Source organism: Podarcis vaucheri (assembly GCF_965113315.1).
Source record: "Podarcis vaucheri genome assembly, chromosome: 3".
Classification (NCBI taxonomy): domain Eukaryota; kingdom Metazoa; phylum Chordata; class Lepidosauria; order Squamata; family Lacertidae; genus Podarcis; species Podarcis vaucheri.
The window spans coordinates 23,437,764-23,457,795 of record NC_138761.1 but is presented as its reverse complement, the minus strand read 5'-3'; the positions used below and the strand labels follow the sequence as shown (position 1 = coordinate 23,457,795).

Below are 20,032 nucleotides of genomic sequence, written 5' to 3'. Positions count from 1 at the left end.
CAAATTGCACCTCCTTCTGAGTTAATTTAATCTGTTTATTGTAACAACTCCCCCTTTAATTAAGTTCTATTGTGGCCTACAATAAAGCCCAACTGTTCCTTACATCTCATCTCAAATCATTTATGCTGAAACTGTTAAGAATCCGGGCTATTAAGCAAAACGTTCTTAAACCCGTCTCCCGAAAGAACCAGCAACCAACCAACAGCCAACACAGAAAAGTTTAAAGGAAGTCCAAAATTTGGTGGTCTGTGAAGGGGAAGTTATAGTGGATTGTTTAATATAAAAATCATAAACTATCAAATGTCTTGTTTATCAGGTTCCAGAGTTGTAGAAGGTGGGAGTTCTAAAGTGCAAAAAGCAAGCTATTTAAATGGTTAAAGTACAGGCCATCCTTTGTTTCTTCCACCCAGCAATTACATAAAAAGCTTAAGCATGAATACCACACACTTCAAATAAAAACAATGGAAGATTTAAAAACCTTTTTCCAAAAAAAAAGACACAGGTATTTTAAGCTTCAGGAAGAACTTTTTTAAAAAAAGAAAAGGTAGGAACTACAATGTTTTGAGTCGTCTTTGTTAATCCATTTAATGTAGAGCAAGACCTCCCACACACATATTCATATACCAGAAGACTTTTGATCATGCCATATGTAAACATTTCTCTTGGTAGACTACTATGTGGCTTCAAAAATATACAACCTTTTCTTCTTAATCCCATCCCCCCAAGGAGAATTGTAGGAATGTACCAACAGACTGTTTTCAACTATATTGAGGAGCCAGATATATTGTGCACGCTGAAGAAAGCATAATATATAACCTGCAGTTCTGCGACCAAAGAAATTCTGATGTTCTGTGTTTACTAATCACTTCCCTGTTGGCTTATATGAGGCATTGTAAAATAATTTAATCTCGGCACCAAGAAGTGTTTGCTGCTGAAGAACATCTGCGGTGATGTCCAATGTTAGTCATACTACTGAAATCAATGGGTCTACTCTGAGCATGACGTAGCTGATTATCATCACTCGTATTTGGGACAAATACTGAGCTCGGTCAATTCAGTCTTTACAAAAAGCATCACCCTAGTATTCTCTGAATGAAGAACTTCCCCACCCTGCAAAGCTGAAAGATGAAGGGAATGCAATCATTCAGATTAATTATTTTCATTTTGTTGGTTTTTCAATGATGCACATATTGCACAACACAGAAATGAAATAGAACAAGAAATATAAAAAAAAATAGTTTTAGGGGAATTTTTCTGTAGTTAGATAATTCTATGGGATTCAATAAAAGAAGGCTGGGCGCTTTTAAATCTTACTCATCAGTGGAGTTGACTTTCTCAGGATCCTACCCACATTATTACACCAGTCTAGGCATATAAGCATCTTATAAACACCCACCATGATTGAGTTAAGTTTAGCTCTTGATTTTAAGCCAGTTCAATCTTAGTTAAGTTAAGGTACTAAATCAAATAGGTTGGTATGTGGGTTATTGGAGCAGGAACCGGCAAGCTACTCCAGTATCCCTGCCAAGAAAACTCAATGGACAAAGACAACAGGCATATGAGGGCCTGGCGTGCTCTGGTCCATGGGGTCATGAAGAGTCGGACACGACTAAAGGACTAAACAACAACAACAACAATGTGGGTTATATATATGTTGGGCAGTTGCTTTCAAGCAGACCACTACTGTTCTCCAGGCATGCTAAGCTGGATCACAAAGGAGTGTGTGTCCAACAGAGTAGTATTGGGGACTTCTCTACAGCCTGAGGCCTTCAGGAGACAGACTGGGCCCTCTCTGCCACCCAACTGTTCATTAGGTCAGGAAGGTGGAAGGGACCAGCTTATGACCCTCAAGCCATATTGACACCAAGTCTCTAGGCCCTGGCCAGAGATTTTATTCCTGTGCTGTAGCCAAGAGACACTTTTGGGCATGCCTTGGTGCTCTCCAGGAATATTTTGCAGATCCATTCTGAAGATGGAATCGGCCTCCAGTCCAATTCAAAAATTAATCTGAGAAACTCAGACCTCTGAATCATTGCTGGCATTTGACAGCAGCTCACAAACCCAAACGAGACTCAAGCCCGCCGTGTGCATTTCCCATAGTGCAGTTGGAAGAGTTTTCGGATCAAAAATAACTGGGATGTGACATTGGCAGCACAAAGGACTACACAAAAATCAATCAGATTTAAACCCCTCTTGCGCATTCCTATGGCACGGTTTAATAAACCCTTCAACTATAAGAGCAGCTAAGAGAATTCAATACAAATAGCATAAAAAATCCCATGCTGTATTTGTATTTTTAAAAAAGATATATATGGTTTTGTTGCAAAATGATTGCCGCCAGTAGGAATACCACAGAGGACGTGTTTAGGACATTTTACCACTTGCCTCTTTTATAACCTTACATAAAACCTGGTTACTCAGCAAGGGGGGAAATTCAATATATCTTGCATGTTTGACTAGCTGTTAAAAATATTTATTAAATTTCACTGCTGAGGAATTTTCGTGGATCTCATTTGCCCTCCCCTTTTGAAGACCCAAACTTGTATTAACTGGAAGCTGTCGATGGGGGGGGGGGAGGCACCATTTACTATGGTTTGCTAGCCCAAATAAAGAAGCTTTGGAGAATAACAAGAGTTTAGAAACAGAAAATAATGCTGGAAAATATATGGGCCAGGAATTCAGTTGCCAGTTTGTTTCCTTTTTTTTGTTTTTGTTTTTGCTTGGCACAGATTTCTGCAAGCCAGAAACACTACTTGTCGAAACTTAACCATGTGTATTTCAGTGCCAATACCACTTCATTAATATCACCAGGAGCCTAAGTGGAACACACACAGATACTACAAATTCCTTTCTCTCCACTCCTCCTCCCTAAAGCTCAATAAGCCATTGGGTTGGATGGTTATGTAGTCCCAGCCACCAACCCAGAGTGGGGGTGGAAGGTAGAATTTTCTACTTTTAACTGTTGAATTAGAGTGGAAATAATAACAGTTTTCTATCTGGTAAACAGGAGTGCTGCTTTCTGCTCTTAAGTCCCACCTTTTCTCAGAACCCTCAAATGCTGAGTAGCCAAGGTGCAAAGTACAATTTAATTCATAGGCCAGGGGTGGGCAACCTAAGGCCCGTGGGCCGGATGTGGCCCACTCGCCTTCTCAATCCGGCCCATGGACAGTGAGTAGAATGTGTCCTTTTATTTAAAATGCACCTCTGGGTTATTTGTGGGGCCTGCCTGGTGTTTTTACATGAGTAGAATGTGTGCTTTTATTTAAAATGCATCTCTGGGTTATTTGTGGGGCACAGGAATTCGTTCATATTTTCCCCCCAAAATATAGTCCGACCCTCCACATGGTCTGAGGGACAGTGGACCGGCCCACAGCTGAAAAAGGTTGCTGACCCCTGTTATAGGCTACCCTTGTACCCAGGGAGCTGAGGCTGGCAAGTACGGAAAAGTTAAAGCAATACAATCAAATAGAAAACAAAAACGTATTTGGAATATTAAAAGCAAACAGAAAACATTTAATCTAAAAGACATATTAAAAATATGAACCTCCAGGGAATTGATACACAGACCAAAGTATGTCAACTTTTTGACCACAATGCAAAAGGGATTTGTATTTGGGCTGCTTGAACCCAAGTGACTAAGTAATGCACTATACAATGGCTGAAACTAAAATGAAATGTGTATGGGGGGGGGGAGGAAATTGCTTCCTTTGGGGGCGATTCCCAAACGGATTAACTATAAATAATGAAGAAAACTGCATTTATTATCTAATGAAAATATACATAAGGTCCACCTAGACAGATGTTAGTGGCATTAAGGTAAAGGTAAGGGTACCCCTGCCCGTACGGGCCAGTCGTGACCGACTCTAGGGTTGTGCGCTCATCTCGCTCAAAAGGCTGGGAGCCAGCACCGTCCGAAGACACTTCCGGGTCACGTGGCCAGCGTGACAAGCTGCATCTGGCGAGCCAGCACCAGCACCGCACACGGAAACGCCGTTTACCTTCCCACTATAAAGCGGTACCTATTTATCTACTTGCACTCAGGGGTGCTTTTGAACTGCTAGGTGGGCAGGAGCAGGGACCGAGTAACGGGAGCTCACCCCGCCGCGGGGATTCGAACCGCCGACCATACGATCGGCAAGTCCTAGGTTCTGAGGTTTAACCCACAGCGCCACCTGCGTCCCGTTAGTGGCATAGCCCAATCTAAATAGTGAATGCTGCATTGATGCTCTGTCCGTGAACATTCTCAGGTGAATGATAGAGACACAGGTTGTCTTCCACTTTGGGAGATTGTCTCTTTTGTTTTAAAGCAAGAATAAGGAGGAGGATTTTCTTATATAGTTTATTTCTATCGCTTTTGCAAAAAGATAAAAACATGCCTCAGTAAGTTCAGAAATGTCTTTTAAAATTGAAGCGTTTGATTTACCGTTATTGGCTATCAGTTTAAGATCTATTCTCTCAGCATTACATTCAAGGACTGAGTCAGTGTTGCTGCTTTTTCAAATTAGCCCTCCTTCAATCTTAAAAGGCCAAGAGAAAATTCACTATAAGATACCAGGGCACTGCTAATGGGGCTAAGTGAAACTCCTTTAGCAAATGGTCAACATCCCGTGATGGATGATCTTATCTTCATTTGTTTCATTGATCTCTCCCATCACCACCTCTGTCATGAATGCAGCCATATTCTAAATGGCAGTGTTGCTTCACACAGAAGGCAGGGCTCAGACAGCCTGGTGCTAAATTAGTTGTGGCGACATCAGGAACAAAGAAGAGTGTGCACTTGTAGACAAAGGGCCTTGGAGACTGCAAAAGGCTATGCCAGGGTGTCATGGGCTGCTCGCACACACAGGAATGGTGGGAGGAACCAGCTGGAGAACCACCAAGGGGAAAAGGCTCAGATCCTGGGGAGTGTTGTTGGTGGGATGACAATGAGTGGTCAGAGGGAGAAGACTGGAGGTGTCGGACGCTGAAGGAGTAACAGGGCTTAGTGAGCTGGGAGTTGGGCGGAGATAAGAATCAGAAGCTGAAGCTGGTGAGTGGGAAAAGGGAGGTCAAGAGTTAAAAACCTGCCTCTCCATTCAAAAGCATCAAGTAGCAGGTGGGGGGGGGGGAAGACCTCCTAGAGTTTGTTAAGGGTGCTGGGAATTGTATCTCTGTGTGAGGGGGGAAACTACGATTCCCAGGATGTATACTGGACGTACAGGCATAACTCAGGTTACAGACGCTTCAGGTTGCGTGTTTTCGGGTTGTGCACCGCGCCAAACCCGGAAGTACTGGAACGGGTTACTTCTGGGTTTCGGCGCTTGCACATGCGCTGAATCGCGACCCGCGCATGCGCAGATGTGGCGCTGCAGGTTGCAAATGTGCCTCCTGCACGGATCACGTTCACAACCTGAGCGTCCACTGTACTTTAAATGTATGGTGTGGATATAGCCAGTCTTCTCTAGTATATGGTAACTTTCTCTTTCTAATCCCTCAGCTTCAGAGCAGATGGTCCATCTCACGTTTTCATGCCCAGTCCATATTTCAGTACAAGAATATGCATGTGATTTCATAAGAGAACACAGAACAGATAAACCATGGGTTTTTTGTTAAGATGTGTCAGGCTGGTCACAGGTATCTCCCCTTCCTATTGCGACAAGCTTCCCTACCCCCTTTCTTCCAGAACTAGGAGAGGCATGAAAAGGGTGGAGGAGAGATTAGCTGCATGCAGGCACTGTCTCCGGGTGCTTGGAAAAGCTCTGGAGAGGAGACACAGACAGCTGTGGGGAAGCAGGGACTTTAGTCTCAGCAACGGATTTCATGGGGTAAAACCCAGAGGGAATGAGCTCCTGTGCAAACAGTGAAGTTTGCGGAGATCATACTTTTGCTAATAAAGAAATAACTCCAACTTTGCACCTTGTGATTACTGACTGGGACACACTGTGACTCACAGGAACATCCAATGGGAAAAGCACTTTTTTGCTAATATGAAATATAACAGCGGTGCATCATAGATTGCAACTCCCAGAAGGAGTGTTGTTGCAATGGGCACCCTATTCAGGATAGTGATACATGTCAAGAACCTACTGCTATCATTGCTTTTTAAAACAAGCCTGTTTATGGGTTGAACTATAAAAATATTTACACATAATATATTAAGGCATCTTGTCAGACACAGAGACTGTATCAGGTATTGACTATGGCGCATCTTAAGTTAAACCCTTTCCACAGCTTGTTCACATATACACACTAGACTGTTTGTACTCAAAAACACATAGGGCAGTGTTCAGTAATTAAGAACACAAAAGCTCCATGGATCATCTAGCCATCCTGTTTCCCTAATGGTAGACAACTAGATGCTTTCAGGAAGTCCACCATCAGGACATGAAGGCCAACTGTCTTCCACTGCTGTTGCCTCCAACGACTAGTATTCAGTGCCTCTAGTATTTACTGCCTCTAAACCCAAAACCTCCATCATGGCCAACAGTTCTAAATCAACCATATACCAATTCAATCAATGTTTAAAGCTAGGGACATATCACCAAAACTTGGGGAAGAAAATTCAATCACTGGGTGAAAAAGTAAGTTCTTTATTCTAGATCCTGCTGCTAATAAATTTCATTGGACGGCCCCAAGTTTTACTGTTAGGAAGTGTGGGGGACAGGACTCTATCTGTTTTTTTCCAAGCGATGTGTAATTTCATAACCCCCTGTCATCTCCTCCGCTTAAGTTGTTTTTCTTAATAATTTTAGAGCTCTGGACACTTTGGCCTTTCCTCATGGAGGAGGTGCGGCAACACATTGATCATCTCAATTGCCCTTTTCTGCACCTTTCCCAGCTCTGTGACTGAGCCAATCCAGGAGGCCTGGACTGACAAACACTGACCTGACAGACCACAGATAAGCTGCAGTGATGGCCTTGGGCTTTTAGATTTGTTTACTAAGAGAGGGGCACAAGTGTAGATTACTAAATTTATCTTTTGAACAGCAGTGCACATCAGCCACCATCTTAGGCCATCGTAGTTTTGACACCGGCCAAACCTGGGGCTGTTCACAGTTTATGGCAATATTTCTATTTTACTGGCCGTTTTAAAGGACTGCCTCTCAACAGTTGTGTGTTCTGGGAACTCGCTCTGTTTTACTGACGGCAAGAAACCTGTACAGGCAGGCTAGATGGTGTGTGTGTGTGTGTACAAAAGATTTAATGAAAATGTGTGAAATACTCTATGTCAAAATACTATGCAGAAAGTGGCTGAATCCAAATGGGAACACTGTGCCATAATTGCAGCTGCAGGGCATACTCTATACAGACTTTGCAATAAAATGCATGCAACAAGCTTGGGCTGCAATCGTACACCCACTAACCAGGAACTAAGTCCGAAGGGAAGCGGGGATACTTTGGGTAGACATGTGCAGGATTGTGCTGCTGGACATGCACAGTTTGTATCCCTTCTGAGTAGAAAGTCTTTGTTTACCCTCAGTGTAGGTAAACGAAGGATAATTTAAATAGCATTCTAGTGTCATAAAAGTCCTTATGGGCAATATTAGCATATTTTAACTTGGCCCATGGAAAGTATCAAGATATGTCAAAATATGCTTCTTCTAAAATCGATTTCTCTGACAGTCCCGTTTGTAGTTTATTCTCCTTGGTGAAGTGTCTCCCTCCTTTCTCACACACACTTGGCCCATCAAATGAAAAATTTATTATGTAAATATCTCAACACATCACAAAATGATGCATGAATTGGCCCCAAATCACAATGTAATGAGAGTCAGGATGGCTTAACCACACAATCCTCTACTCAGCCTACTCAAAAGTAAGTCCCGTTGAGTGTAGTGGGTCTTACTCCCAGAACTGCAACCCATGCCTTCAGAAATGGAAGAAAACCCACAGCTATGTCTTTGAGGCATGCCAATCTGGGTTGAAACACACTGCCTTGCTGAAAACCAGATTTGTGACAGCAAAAGGGCTCCAGCCTTCCGACCAAATGCAAAGGAACTGGAAGGAATCAAGGGATTCACTGGCAATTTCAGTGTTAAAACAGGGCTTCCCAGCAGGTGGCACCATAAAGCTAACCATCCTACATGCCAAATGAGGTGCAAAAATTACACCAAAATGTGTATAGAAGGCATCTATTTTCTATATGTGCACTTAAACTGTTGAATAGCGCTAGACAGTCCGAAGTATGTGCTTCAGTACAGTGCAGCAAATGTTGGGTTACAAAGAGTACTGTATAGTAATGAGCAGCAATCCACTTACTCCGAAACCTATTTATGGGAGATGCGCATAGCCGGATATCAAGAATTAGAAACGGACAGTGTGTCTGTACAAGAATGTCCTGCATTACTGTCTTAAACTGAAGTTTGTACAACAATATAATGATTTCTCATGGCCTGCAAAGACCTACATGATTTTTTGAAAAAAAGATTATTTCCGTACAAATTGCAATAATTATTATTTTAAACTGTTCAAAAGAAAAGCAGTACTGTATATAAGTCTAACTCTTCCTATAAAGTGAAGCCTTTTCAAAAGTGTATGAAATGAGATCAAAAAGAAAAAGAAAGCATTGTCAGGAGAGCAGATACAGTGGTGCTTCGCAAGACGAAATTAATTCGTTCCGCAAGTTTTTTCTTCTTGCGAGTTTTTCGTCTTGCGAAGCACGGTTTCCCATAGGAATGCATTGAAAATCAATCAATGCGTTCCTATGGAGACCGTCCGGGGACAGAGGGGAAGCGCCGCTCTGTCCCCTCTTTTGAAGCAAGGGGCGGCGCGGAGAAGATCGCTTCTCCCCCTTGCCGCCCCTTGGTTCAAAAGGGGTCCGGGGAGAGAGGGGAAGGCTCGCGGGGCTGGCAACGGGGAGAAGCGATCTTCTCCGCGCCGCCCCTTGCTTCAAAAGAGGTCTGGGGACAGCGGGGAAGACGCGCTGCGCTTCCCGCTGTCCCCGGAGCTTGCGGGGCAAGCTTCGTTTTGCGAAGCAAGCCCATAGGGAAATTCGTCTTGCGAAGCAACTCGAAAACGAAAAAACCTTTCGTTTTGCGAGTTTTTCGTCTCGCGAGGCATTCGTCTTGCGGGGCACCACTATAGTTCATTTACCAACAGCACTGTCTTGACCGAACCTGCCTATACTTTCCTCAAACAAGCAATTTAAGGAGATAAATGAGATGCCTTGTGATGCCAATGAAATGTGAGCCTTACATATTGACAAAGCCTGTTCTGGACAAATACAGAGTACGTTCATATGTTGGAAGTTTCAGTCTCAGTATGTTCATTTAGGATTGTAGCCTTATATCAGGCATAGGCAAACTCAGCCCTCCAGATATTTTGGGACTACAACTCCCATCATTCCTGACCACTCGTCCTGTTAGCTAGGGATGATGGGAGTTGTAGTCCCCAACCACCTGGAGGGCCAAGTTTGCCTATGCCTGCCTTATATCCTTGTTTACCAACAGCACCCTCTTTTTCCTTAATAGTTACTATATTATTTCAAATACCTATAAAAACATGCTGTCCATTCTGCTTACTGAGCTGCTTTTCTTTTTCTTTTATAAAACGTTATTAAATCCCACAAAATTATATAATTACATAACACTCAAAAATGCATTATATTTTTCTATATAGAAAAACTATTCTATTCACCCATGTTTATGTTATATTTAGACTTCATAAATTCAGTAGTTTCCATCTATCTTTTTCCATTTTCTCTTTCTTGTTTGTCTTCTCTCACTCTAATCAATTCCATACCTTATACATAATTGCTACTGTCAGAGCTGCTACCAGGTCCCAGCTCACATAGGACCACGCCACACAGCGTCCACTTTAAAAGAGTCTTTATTGAGTTACAGGTTTCATTTCCGAACTGCAGCGTGCAGCTCTACACCTTCTGCTCTAGGTCGGCGAAGACCCGTCTGAGTCCCCGCCTCTTGCACACCAGCTTAATACCCTAGCCTTGCTCCACCTCCTTCGCCTCTCCCTACGTCTCTGGGTCCTTCTGCCCCCCTGGGCCTCCTCCCTTCTACTCTCCTCTGACGCTGACCCCCCTGATCCTTCTGCCTCCTTGCGGCGGGCTTTAGGACCTGGCTCACTCTCCGGGCTGCTTACTGCTCCAGCTTCCGCTGCATTTGAACTTGGCGCGCGCGCCCAACTCTCTACTTTCCTCTTAACCGTTGCCTCGCTCTCTGAGGAGGGCGTGACCACCCCTGACTCGTGCCCTCCCCCCTGCTGACAGCCTCCGGAACCCGATGCCTGGCTACCTTCCTCCCTGCTGCTCTCAGTCTTGAGCGTGGGTCCCGACTTCCAGCTGCTGCCGCCCTCAGTTATGAGCGTGGGTCCCGACTTCCAGCTGCTGCTCTCTGAATCTCCTCTGTTCCCTTCCTCCTGGGGTGTCCCCCCGGATCCCCCCCTTGCTCTGCTCACTGGGGCTCCCTTTTGGGAGTCCTCTGACTCACTGCTTAGGCTTGGAGATCTCGGGTCGTCATCATCACTCATTCTCCCTTCGGCTTCCTCCCCCTCGCTCTCTGTTTCCACCCTTCTCTGCGTCTCTGCTTCTGAACCCCTGACATCCATCCCCCCCTCGAAGCCCCCCCTTCCCCCCTCCCCGCTGTCAGGTGTGGGTGCTGGGCGCTCCATCATCATGGGAGGGAATGCTGGATACAGGTCGCTCCCCGTGGGTGGCCGCCAACTGAAGACCTCCGAGTCTTCCCCCTCGCGGTCGTCGACGTTGACTTGTTGCTCTTCCATCTCTGTACCGCCGTGCTCGAACCCGAGGTCCTCCCCGAACACGTCCATGTCAGTCTCTGCGTCGGTCGCTCGACCTGGCATCTCCAGCCACTTCCTGCGCCATCGCTCCTCTGGTCGATCGTCCCACCAATACGAGTTGCCTGATGCCGAACCTGCCGGTGAACCTTCTGGGGAACGGGTGCTCCGTGCGGGTTCCCCTTCTGAGTCGAATCCATGGAACGTGCTGGAAGAAAGTGTGGGTGTGAACAACCAGTCGTCGAAGAAGCTCGCTGGCATGGGTTTGTGTGGGAAGAGGGCATGAAACTCGTCCTTGAGCAGGGGTTCCTCCAAAGCGTAGTCTGGTACCCAGCTATTGGCGCTGGCCCGGGTGCCCTCTCTGGCTAAGAGGTATTCGACTCCCTCTTCCCCCCATCTGGAGTCCAAAATCTCCGTGACCTCGTTGATGTGGTCCTGGTGCTTCACCTCCCGCGTCTCCGTCCGTTCCCGGAGCGGACTTGGCGCCGTCCCTGGCTCCTGGAACCTGTGAGGTGCCTTGTAGGGAGTGAGCACCGACCTGTGGAACACCGGATGCATTCTGGAACCCTCCGGCAGCGCCAGTCGGAAGGCTACCGGGTTGATCTGCGCTTCGACTTGGTACGGACCGATCTGCTTGTGCCCCAACTTCTTCTTGGCAAGCGACCTGGTCGGCACTGCGTGGGCTGCCAACCAGACCCAGTCTCCCACTTGGATCACTTCGCCAACCCGCCTGTGCTTGTCAGCTTGCACCTTGTAGGCGTGCTTAGCTAGCTCCAGCTGCCGTCTGAGTTGATCGTGGACCGCCTGCAGCTCTGACGCGAACGCGTCCGCCGTCTGTGGTTCTCCGTCCCCCACTCTCTCCAGTCCCGGGAAGGTTCTGGGATTCCTCCCATTGTTGGCAAAGAACGGCGTCACTCCTGTGGACACGTGCTTCGTGTTGTTGTAAGCGAACTCGGCTAGCGGCAGGTAATCCACCCACGTCGCAGGCTGTTGATTGGCATAGCATCTCAGGTACTGCTGCATGATGGCATTGACCCTCTCTGCTTGCCCGTTGGTCTGCGGGTGTCTTGCTGATGCCAGATTGACCTTGACATTTAGAAAACCCATCAGCTTCTGCCAGAAAGACGAGATGAACTGGCGTCCTCGGTCGGACAGGATAGACCGTGGCAGGCCATGCACTTTGAACACGTGATCTATGAACAGTTTGGCGGTTTGTTCCGCCGTGGCCACCTTCGCACACGGAATGAAATGTGCCATCTTGGTGAACAAGTCCACCACCACTAGCACAGCTGTCTTGCCTCTCGAGTTGGGTAAATCCGTCACAAAGTCCAGGGCCACCCTCTCCCACGGTTCAAACGGTGTTTGCAGCGGTTCTAACAGTCCCGCCGGTGGTTTGTGTACCGGCTTGGCCCTCTGGCAGGTGTCGCACCTCGCGACGTAGTCCGCGACCTCTCCTCTCAGCCTGGGCCACCAGAAGTCTCTCGCGACTAATTCCATCGTTTTCTCTGTGCCAAAGTGACCGGCCGTGGGTGCGTCGTGCAACTGTTGCAGTACCTTGGCGCGAAGGTCGTCTCCTGGTACATAGACAGCCCCTTTGCGTAGGAGCAAGCCGTCCCGCACCTGGAACTCGTCCGTGGTAGCCGTGCCTCCGAGCAGTTCCGCCATCTTGTCTTGCGCGAATGAGTCGTCCCGCAATGCACGTCGCACCGCATCCAGGTCTACTGTAGCTGAGGCACACGCCCACGCCGTCGGTGCGAAGATGTGCATGGCCGCCGCTGGCGTCACCTCTTCTAGGTATTGCGGTTTTCGGGACAGTGCATCCGCCATGATGTTGGTGTCGCCTGGGACGTACTCTATTCGGAAATTGAAGTCAGCAAAGAACTCCGCCCAACGTATCTGCCTCTGGTTCAGGAACTGAGCCGTGCGCCAGTGCTCCAGATTCTTGTGGTCCGTGCAGACCTGCACCGTGTGCTTGGCGCCGATTAGGAAGTGCCTCTACGCCTTGAAAGCTGCATGAATGGCCAGCAACTCCCTGTCCCAGATGGTGTAGTTCTGCTCCGACTTGCTGAGCTTTCTGGAGTAGAACGCTCCCGGCCGCCACACCCCCTGCGGGTCTCGCTGCAGCAGGACAGCTCCCACGGCTCTGTCTGACGCGTCTGTCTCTACCCTCAACGGTTTACTGGGGTCGATATGCAGCAGTTGCTTCTCCGATGCGAAGAGATGCTTGAGCGTTTGAAAGGACTGTTCCGCCTGCTCCGTCCAGATGAATTTCTTTTTTTTGGAGCTGAGCGTGTCCGTAATTGCTGCCGTCTGCATCGCGAACCCCTTGATAAACTTGCGATAGAAGTTGGCGAAGCCGACAAACCGCTGGACCTCCTTCCGGTTGCGCGGGCTTTTCCAATCCAATACCGCACGAACCTTGGTGCTGTCCATGGCTATCCCCTTGTCCGACAACTTGTATCCCAGGAAATCCACCTCCGTCGTGTCGAACTGGCACTTCTCCAGCTTGGCGTACAGTCTATGTTGTTGCAACCTGCTGAGCACCTCCCTCACGTCTCGGTCGTGAGCTTGCTGCGAGTCAGAGAAAATCAGGATGTCATCCAGGAAGCAGACGCATGTCTTGTAGAGGAGTCCCTCCAACACGTGATGCATAAAAGCTTGAAAACAGTGAGAGCCATTTTGTAATCCAAAGGGCATAACTCTGTATTCGTAGGTGCCCAGCGGTGTGAACATGGCCGTCTTCCACTCATCGCCCTCCCGCATGCGGATGAGATTGTACGCCCCTCGCAGGTCCAACTTGGTGAACACGCGTCCCTTGCGCACCGTCGCGAGGAGGTCGTCAATCCTGGGCATGGGGTAATCAGACGGTTTGGTCATCTGGTTCAAAAGGCGGTAGTCCACAACCAGTCTTTTTTGGGGCGTGTCTTTCTTTTTCACGAAGAAAACGGGACTGCCCCCCACTGCCTTGGACTCTCTGATGAAGCCACGCTCCAGATTATGCTCGATGAACTGTTTGAGTTCCTGCATTTCATCTTCAGACATGGAGTATAGCCGCCCCTTCGGCAGCGTCGCCCCCGGTAGGAGGTCAATCTTGCAGTCATATGGCCGGTGAGGGGGTAGCTTGTCCGCCTCCTTCTCGCAGAAGACCTCCAAAAAGCTCGCGTATTTGTGGGGGACCGCTTGCAACGTTCCCAACTGCAGTTGTGATTCCTCCTCCTCTCCCTCCCGTCGGGGCAGGATGCAGTGTTCTGCGCAATAAGAGGAGCCGAAGATCAGTTGTCTCTGGTACCAAGCCAGTGTCGGACTGTGCCTGTCCAGCCAACTCATGCCCAACACAATGGGCGTGTCCGACAGTTGGGTGACATTAAAACTGATGACTTCCCTGTGGTTGCCAAGGCGCATCACCATCGGTGGCGTCTGCTTCACCACCTGCCCCCCTAGCAACTCTCTGCCATCCACTGTGACGACTTGCAGGGGCAGAGTGGCAGGCAATAGCTGTATAGCGTGCTGCTCCACAAAGCTCTGCGCTATAAAGTCTGCGTTGCTTCCAGAATCCACAGAAAGCGGCACTTCGATAGTGACGCCGTCGGGTAGCTGGAGAGATGCTGTGAGCTGCACTACTGGTTTGGGTGGGAGGGGATCCGTGGGTTGCAAGATTGCCGGGGACTGCTTCACAGATGCGTCTGGCTGGGCCCCAGTGCCTCCGTCTCCAGCCAGACATTGTCGTTTCCCTGCTGTGGTTCTCCTTGCTGCGTTGCTGCAGTTACCATTGCTGAGGCTGCAGTGTGCTTGTGGAGCCTCCGGGGACACTCCTTCGCCAAATGGCCTGGATCCTCGCAGATGTAACACTTCCTGTTCCCTCTAGGAGGCTTCGCTTTCACTGCTGCCGGTGCTAGGGCTCTGGCTGCTGACTGAGCCCTTGCACCTCCAACCTCCATCGGTTCCCCTCCCCCTCCTGGCGGAGGTGTGGATTGCGCACGCGCTGCTTCCCTCGGAACGAAAGAGAAACTTCTCGCTGCTTCGCGCCCTCCACGTCCTTCATCTCTGCACCATGGACGTTCTTCCAGCCTCACCCCCACAGTCAGCGCCCTTTGGACCACCTCCTGCGTGCTTCGGGGCCTCTCCCCCCTTGCAATTTCATCCTTAACCGCTGAACTTAGACCCTCCCAGAAGAGGTCTCTGACAGGGGGCGAATCCCGATCCCATTCTAAAGCACTGACCAGCGCAAAAAATCGGGCGTGATACTGCCGGACGCTCGCCCTCCCTTGTTTTAGTCCATGAATCTCCCGTCTGGCAAGATCCACATCAATAGTAGACAAAAAACACGCATCCATCGCTTTGATAAAGGCATCTGCATTCTGAAGCGCCGGATCTTTATCCCTCCACAAATTGCGCAGCCAGGCTTTGGCATCCCCATGCAAATGGGACAATATGAACCCCACCTTCTCTTCCTCATCTCTAAAGTCTTTTGCCAGCAGTTGCAGTGCGCACATTACGTCTGCTCTAAAATTAGGGTACTGTTGCAAAGTCCCATCGAAGTGAGCCACAAGCCCTCCTGCTCTCCGTGCCAATCCCACGCCCTCCGGTCTGGGTCCCGGTTGCCCTTGCTTAACAAGCATTTCAAACCTGGCGTGTAGGTCTCTGTAGGCGGCTGTAGTCTCCTCCTCCCGTTTCTTGGAAGCCAATACCTCTGAGGACAACTGGGTCACTGCCTCTTGCAGCGCGGAGATCCTCTGTTCTTCCGTCATCTTGCTAACCTTTGTGAGCTCGCTTACAGACACCCCTCTTCCTCCCCTAGCGGCTTCTGCTCCCGCTGCGAGGTTTCAGGTTTCTGAAGCTTTGAAGAGACGGGTCTTACTGTCAGAGCTGCTACCAGGTCCCAGCTCACATAGGACCACGCCACACAGCGTCCACTTTAAAAGAGTCTTTATTGAGTTACAGGTTTCATTTCCGAACTGCAGCGTGCAGCTCTACACCTTCTGCTCTAGGTCGGCGAAGACCCGTCTGAGTCCCCGCCTCTTGCACACCAGCTTAATACCCTAGCCTTGCTCCACCTCCTTCGCCTCTCCCTACGTCTCTGGGTCCTTCTGCCCCCCTGGGCCTCCTCCCTTCTACTCTCCTCTGACGCTGACCCCCCTGATCCTTCTGCCTCCTTGCGGCGGGCTTTAGGACCTGGCTCACTCTCCGGGCTGCTTACTGCTCCAGCTTCCGCTGCATTTGAACTTGGCGCGCGCGCCCAACTCTCTACTTTCCTCTTAACCGTTGCCTCGCTCTCTGAGGAGGGCGTGACCACCCCTGACTCGTGCCCTCCCCCCTGCTGACAGCCTCCGGAACCCGATGCCTGGCTACCTTCCTCCCTGCTGCTCTCAGTCTTGAGCGTGGGTCCCGACTTCCAGCTGCTGCCGCCCTCAGTTATGAGCGTGGGTCCCGACTTCCAGCTGCTGCTCTCTGAATCTCCTCTGTTCCCTTCCTCCTGGGGTGTCCCCCCGGATCCCCCCCTTGCTCTGCTCACTGGGGCTCCCTTTTGGGAGTCCTCTGACTCACTGCTTAGGCTTGGAGATCTCGGGTCGTCATCATCACTCATTCTCCCTTCGGCTTCCTCCCCCTCGCTCTCTGTTTCCACCCTTCTCTGCGTCTCTGCTTCTGAACCCCTGACAGCTACCTTCCAATTTTTTTGTTAACCATTCTTTCTTTGTTGGTGGTGATCTATTTCACCTCAACTTTTTGTTCAAAACCAGCATGAGAGCAGCTAGTATTAACTTCCATATTAACTTTATTCTCGCTATTCTCACTTAATCAGCTGTCATTTGTCTGAAGGGATCTCACTTTAAATTGCACTCTTAAGTGTCACTAAAAAAATGCCTACAAAGGTCTTCAACCCTTATTTTCATTTGTCCTCAAGATTCCTTATCTGAAATACTCAACAGAACTTTCAGCACTTCAGTGTGCCTTTAGTTGGGAAGTCTTGTCTTAATACTGAGACACCTTAGCAAAATAAACAAAATAAACGCCATTGCAATTTGGCAAACAGTTTGCATCTCCCACTGTTAGACTTATCAAAGGTATATTTGCTTAAGGATAAATGAGTGGTATGGTTAATCCTGGTACACACATGCAGTAATAGAATCGAAGTCAGAGTCTGGAGGCACCTTAATTGCTAACACGTTTATTGTGTCATGAGCTTTTGGGGACTATTACACACTTCATTAGATGCATGGAGTGTTATCCACAGTTGGCATAGTGAAAAAAAGGTGTAAACAGAAGCTTATGCAAGCTCATGAAATGCAAGAGCTACATCATGTGACATTTCAATGCAAAGCTCAAATTAATGTTCATGGTCATTGTACTTACCTTGGATACGTCTGAGCTTTGCATATAAGTGGGTGGCAAACTACCTTTTGCATTTCATGGCCTTTTGTTCATTTTAATTTTTATAGTTGTGTAAACCAAGGGTGGCGCTGTGGGTTAAACCACAGAGCCCAGGATTTGCTGATCAGAAGGTCGGCGGTTCGAATCCCCGCGACGGGGTGAGCTCCCGTTGCTCGGTCCCTGCTCCTGACAACCTAGCAGTTCAAAAGCACGTCAAAGCACAAGTAGATAAATAGGTACCGCTCCAGCGGGAAGGTAAACGGCGTTTCTGTGCGCTGCTCTGGTTTGCCAGAAGCGGCTTAGTCATGCTGGCCACATGACCTGGAAGCTGTACGTCGGCTCCCTCAGCCAGACGAGATGAGCGCCGCAACCCCAGAGTCGGCCACGACTGGACCTAATGGTCAGGGGTCCCTTTACCTAAACCAAGGATAAAATCATACAGCTGCCAAAATGGGCTTATGCCATAAGGACCCATAAGGTATTAAATGACTGTCAGTTGCAGAATTCATCTGCAAAAGTCTCAGAATTTGAAAAAATGTTACATTTATGTTTTGATAAAGGCAGACAGTTTTCCAAAATGGATTGGGGGTGGGGGAGAGAGAATCAGGGAGGGCTTCCAGTAAAAAGAAAAATGCACAATTCTTGTCCTTCAAACCTTACTGTTTTGCTAAACCACCCTTCCACTGCACAGCAGTGCTTGGGACAAAACATCCCAAGTGATACAGCATGTACACACATGCACATCCCAGCGCAAAAACACACAGGAATCTACAATCAAGATTTTCTAATGGTGGTAAGAAAGTAAATTAAGAAAGCAACCTTATTTGCCTTTTTTCATAATTCTGCTTACAGTGCATTTATTTAATAGCAAGAATGTGCAGCATCTTCTACATTCAGCACCATAAATTTGTCCCAATACATCTGGCCAACAAGACTGGTGGGGTTGAAGCATACCAGTTTCTATAGTCCAAAGAAGGGGTGAAACCTGGCTGCCTTTTAACTTCCACAACCCCAGTTTACACAGCCTTCTTACCCTCCTCTCCTAAACCCTCCTCTAGTATCAATGCCCATCTGAGCAGAGGCTTTTCACACTTACACACCCTTGGGAGATCTAGTAAATCACTTAAAAGGAAGACAGGAGATAGGAGAGTCTTTGCAATGTTAGACATTAGCCCTGGAACTCATCACTGCCACCACAGAAGATGTCATCAAGTCATGACAAGCAAGTGTGATTTCCAAACTTCCAGCTGTCTTCTATCACCAATTTATTTTTAAGGTTCAGAAGACACAACCGGACTCTAATCTCTCTACATTTTAGTCTAGATAAAATAGTCCTCCTACACCCACAGTCTATTAACTATATTGTTTCATCTTGTAGTTCATGCTGTGGTTTTAACACACTCTCATTCTGGGTTACAAAAACAGGGTATTACATATCAGAGATTAGCAAAGCAACTCTGGGGCCTAAGCGGCTGCTGTAATAGCAAGGCAAGTCATGCACTCAGATTTCTTCTATTTTTTTTGCCTTGAGTATAAAACTGTTTTGCAGAGTTAGGCCACGGTTGGCTTCTCCAGCACCCAGTCTCTTTACCAAACTGGAAAATTCGTTACTCGGATTGTAGACGATTACAGTCTTCTTGCCATCTTAAATACGACTGTTTGATATCAGACACAAACACAGCTTACATATAGCTTCCTCTCTTTTAAAAACACACACTTCAAATGATGTCAGATTACAGAATATTTTGGCCCTGCGTTTTTGAAATCTTTTCTACAAAGAGAACTCCCTCCTACTGTGATTTGTTCACAGGCAGCCCCAGCCCAGACAGCCATCAAACACCCCACGCCGTGCGGGTGGATCTCCCCTAGGGATGGTCAACAATATTACTGTAGATTAGCACAAGCTCTGAAGGATGAGGGCCCACTGCACTAGATAGCAGTCACGAAATTAAAAGACCCCTGCTTCTTGGGAGAAAATGACAATGACAAACCTAGACAGCATCTTAAAAAACAGAGACATCTTGCCAACAAAGGTCCATATAGTTAAAGCTATGGTTTTCCCAGTAGTGATGTATGGAAGTGAGAGCTGGACCATAAAGAAGGCTGATCGCCAAAGAATTGATGCTTTTGAATTATGGTGCTGAAGGAGACTCTTGAGAGTCCCATGGACTGCAAGAAGATCAAACCTATCCATTCTTAAGGAAATCAGCCCTGAGTGCTTACTGGAAGGACAGATCCTAAAGCTGAGGCTCCAATATTTTGGCCACCTCATGAGAAGAGAAGACTCCCTGGAAAAGACCCTGATGCTGGGAAAGATGGAGGGCACAAGGAGAAGGGGACGACAGAGGACGAGATGGTTGGACAGTGTTCTCGAAGCTACCAGCATGAGTTTGACCAAACTGCGGGAGGCAGTGGAAGACAGGAGTGCCTGGTGTGCTCTGGTCCATGGGGTCACGAAGAGTCGGACACGACTAAACGACTAAACAACAACAACAATGCTCAAAGTGTACAGAGGAACTCTTTGACGACTTGCATGCTAGAGACCACTGTGTGGCTCATAAACTCTTCAGCAAATTGAAATATATGTTAATATAAGCCTGTGTCTGATTCCTGGACTGTCTGTGGACCGGATTGAGAAGGCGATTGGGCCGCACCCAGCCCCCGGGCCCTAGGTTGCCTACCCCTGTTCTAGAGTAATTCATCGGCTGAAAGGCTGGCAGCCAACACCTTGGGAAGGTTTCTGGGTGAGGCTGCGAGACCCTGAAGGCAATATGGTATTCCCTCCCTGTATGCCAAAGCTTAGGAGTGCTTGGCCAAACTGATGGGTATATGTAGTTAGGCCAATATATACTTTAAACCTTAAAGGCTAGACCACATGAGTGTGTGATAGTAATCATGACACAAAGAACACTGAAACATTTATTGATACTGT

General features: G+C 47.9%; 1 protein-coding gene across 5 annotated transcripts in view; it reads right to left on the bottom strand.

Moving 5' to 3' along the window:
* Window positions 1–20,032, bottom strand: part of THADA (THADA armadillo repeat containing) — a 161,150-nt gene that overhangs the window by 5,672 nt on the left and 135,446 nt on the right. The gene's annotated exons all lie outside the window — the stretch shown is intronic.